This window comes from Drosophila novamexicana, unplaced genomic scaffold, assembly GCF_003285875.2.
Source record: "Drosophila novamexicana strain 15010-1031.04,08,12 unplaced genomic scaffold, DnovRS2.1 tig00000387-arrow-pilon, whole genome shotgun sequence".
In the NCBI taxonomy this organism is placed as follows: domain Eukaryota; kingdom Metazoa; phylum Arthropoda; class Insecta; order Diptera; family Drosophilidae; genus Drosophila; species Drosophila novamexicana.
In genome coordinates this window covers 367,066-371,155 of record NW_020824800.1, presented here as the reverse complement: position 1 = coordinate 371,155, position 4,090 = coordinate 367,066, and positions in this window count along the sequence as shown.

Here is a 4,090-nt window from a genome sequence, read left to right as displayed (position 1 = left end):
ATCCACTCAATCGTATAATTTTCTGTATTCTGCAAACTTCGAGACTGAACTCTCTTTTATAATTGGGTCTGACTTCGTAGTCCTATAACTGATAGATAGTTGTCGTATGTAAGATTTTGGTCATATACTAGGAGAATAGATATAGCCATATATCTTGATAAAGGATAAGGAAATATTAGGTACTCTAAAGACATATATATTTGCTACTATACTACTATGATTAGGATTGTATATCCTATATATATCGCAAAAGAAGCAAAAGTTATTCAAAAATGTTTATTCCTATAGCTTTTTCCTAGCTGTGTACTACAAAGTTGAAGCGAATCTCATTTAACAAAAGGAGATTACGTTTTTTGGATTGCGACAATTGCTTTGTTAATGCTTTAATTCTGGGCTTTGCGCTCTGCGCCTCGTGTTGGTAAAGTGCGAAGCATGTAGCATGCATCATGTGTCCGTCGCGGTGTCGCTGTCGTGCCCTGGTCCGTTGTCGCCATCGTGGTCGTCCACGTCCATGTCCAGTGTGACTTGTGTCTTCCAATTTAGTTGCAATATTCGAGTCACCATTTAGTTTAGTCGTCCAGTCCGGCGGCTGTAATAATTTTGACACTCACTGTGCGCACATTTTCTTTGGAATTGTGTTTGCTTTTGGCTTTTCTCTTTTGGCTTGCATCTTTTTATTGGTTGAGCACAATTTTCATTTGCTTGCTGCAGTTTATGCTCTGTTCGCCAAGTGCAAATGGGCCTATTGGCTGCGTCAAATTCAGATATTTCTCAGCAAACACACAAAATCCCTGTATACTTTTGGGTTACTGCTCCCAGTCGCTGAGGTATATTATTTGCACCTGTTTTTAGCTGCTTATAAATTGTGTACAGGGTATTGTGCAGTCGGCTGTATCTGAGTGCAACCGCATTACTTGCCTTGTCTCTATATCATGTTATAATTCATTCTGTGGTAGCTGGCTTTTTTCTTTTTGTGCCGCGGCATCTCATTGGTTTATGGCTTGTAAGTTGTTTATTATTAATGTTTGGCATATGCCGGAAGTTTGGCCGATTTGAAGCTATTCTTGCTGCACTTTGCGGCATGAGCTCATAGTTATTTTTCTCTCTCGCTCTTACCACATTTGTTGAACATGAAATGCGTCATTTGGCCGTAAAAAAAACTACACAGCTCGCAACATTCAGATTCAATTGGCTGCGCCCAATGCTCATGTTTTTATCCCCCAAACCAATTGGAAATGCATAAAAGTAAGGGTATATAATAGTTGTATGCACTAGTATTAAACATTCAGACCCATAGGGTATATACATAGACAGATCGCTCTTGCCAAGTCATTCTCTTCATATCTAACATAGTATGCATATATCATTTTTGAAATATCGATAATTATCGATAAGCAGAGTTATCATAATTATCATAAGCAGAACTAGCATTTGATTTCTCATTTTTGAAATGTTTATAAGCTTTGATTGTGCTTTATATATATTTGTAAGCATATATATTTTCGTATATCGTAAGCAGATCTAGCCTTTCATTTTCTCTAACATTTTGAAAATATCGATAATTATCGATTATATAATTAATTTGGGCAGATGCTTCGATACATAGGCACACTTGTAGATTGCACATTTAAGCCCCGACTAAAATCGAATTTACTAGAGAATGCACTATAAATGTTCTGGAGTAGAGCGAAGAAGTAGTACAGCCGTAGAAGTAGTACGGCAGCTCTGTGCTGAGTACAGGGTATATTCCAGTCGGGCACTCTCAAATCTGTTGTCGCTGTCTCTGTGTCTCAGCTTTAGGTATCATATTGAAGAAGTTAAGTTTTTATTTAAAAATCTTCTGTTTTATAGGACATCCGATTGACGACCGCAAGGGTATTTAAATTGTGGCCTTCGCCAGATAGCTGTTCTTTGTGGTTCCGCAACGTAAACGGTTTGACCCGTTGCCGTTAAGTAGTAGGTGCAGGTACAGGTATTATCTATTGATCGGGTGCATACTTAGGTTGGCAAATTCGTTGGTGGTTATGAATTCACTTTCCAAAATTCGCCAGCATCCGCGCAGCGCTAACTTTCGATTTAAGCAAAACGCGTGCTTTAAGCCGCCCAGACCCGAAAAACTCAACTGAAACCGAAGTTGGCTTCAAAAGCGAAAGGTGCCGCCGCAGAGCGTTGTTTATGATAATAGTGTCGAGGGCAGGGGGCAGGGAGGATGTATAGGGAACGACAAGACTGACAACAAGTTGCACGTACTTGAGGCAGCGTGAAAGGGAAAAGAAAGTCGCACTAGGAAAAACTTACTTGAAATCCGCAAATAAATGTCACGAATAAACTTGAAGACCGGGCAGAAGCCAGAGCTGATGCAACAATTGTCGCCAGGGGATAGTTAGTAAGGCGGCGAAACACGCTAAACGGAAAAGACAGCTCCGGGGGAAAAACCCGTGTGGAAAATCTGCTTAGCGGGCAATGAAAACGAGCGAGCGAAATAATCGAAAAACAACAAAGAAAGTCGGGTAGTCGACCACGTAATACTCTGTTCGCAATCGATTTAAACTATCGGAGCATCTTGATTATTGCATAGCTGACTCTAAAGGGGCTCTAAAGAGGCTTTTCAACTGTGACAAGCATATTCTTTATAAATATTATAAATAGTATATAAATAGTATATAGCAAGACAGACTTTACTATATATAGTTTAATAGTTGTAGAGCTAACAAATAATACAAATAATGTCTGTGCTTCGTCCGTTCGCCTTGAGCTGCCATATAAATGCTCTCAAAACTGCACAAGGATCGGACAATAAGCGCCGAAGAGAGTTAAAGAAAGAAGAAGCACAGAAGCATGCGCCAGTGCGTAGCTCGTCATATCTACGCTGGCTACAGGGTGTCTTCTAGTCGGGCATACCTAACAAAATCAGTTGTTTCTTTTTATATACTTTAAAAGGTTACAAAAATAAAAAAGCTGTAAAAGTGTTTATTATGAGCGCATAGATACATACATTTGTCTGAGTATTTTCATATTGCATTCGTCCTTCTCGAATAGTTGAGATCAATTCGAAAATGGAATTTCGCAAGTTATTCAAAGAGTTGCAATGCTTGACACTCAAAAAAAACACACACATATACAGACACACACACAGCTGAACGTATCCATGTGCAGAGCTGCGTCGACTGATTGAGTTCGCTCAGTCGATCGCTGCAGCTACGAGCAAGATTGAGAGATCTGAGTCGTGGCTGCGACGCTTTAGTCTGACGCTGAGTGCTTGCGTTTCTAAGCCGGCGCTCTTATACATTAGCGCTCTTCGGCTCTTATACTGTGGCGATATTTGAGTGGTGGTAAGACGTCTGCAGCTTCTAACTGGCAAACTGCTGACTGTGCAGCGTTTCGAGTGTGTTGAACCTGTGGCAGAGCTCTTCGGCGCAATTCCAATTGAAAACTGGAATTGGTTTAACTGGAAACATTGGTATGCGAATTTCGGAATGCCGGAACGGTCCATGGAAGTTTGCCAAGAGCTACAACAGCAACGATAAACAAGTAAGAGTGCTTTAGGCAACACTGCACGACGTGCAGATACCTTGTACCCAGCTCCGAATATCTCTAATGTACATACATACATACATACATATGTATTTGTACACACACTTTTTATTCTTTGGGCAGCGGTTGTGCTCTTTTGCCGCCAGTTTCTCACATTGAAAAATGCATTCATGAATAACCTCCGAGTTTATTGTGCGATTCTTATTATATTATTGGGGCATACAAATGAAAAGTGTGCATTTACCGAAATTTAGATATACATACATAAATGGAAGGTGTACTCAATGAAGTCGGAGTTATCTGCTTGGCAAAAATTACATTTGCGCAATACTCATTTTATGGATTTAGGGTATAAAAACAAGACAAAATAATTGAGCACTTGATCAGCGGGAGCAACAACATTACGATCAAGATTGAAGAAGAATGTGGAAGAGAGGGTCAGACAGAAAAAGAGACAAAAAAAGGCGGAGAGAGGAAAAGAGCGAGGCAGTGAGGCGAACGCAAACGAAAAATTAAAATAATATAAACATACACACACACACACACACACACACAC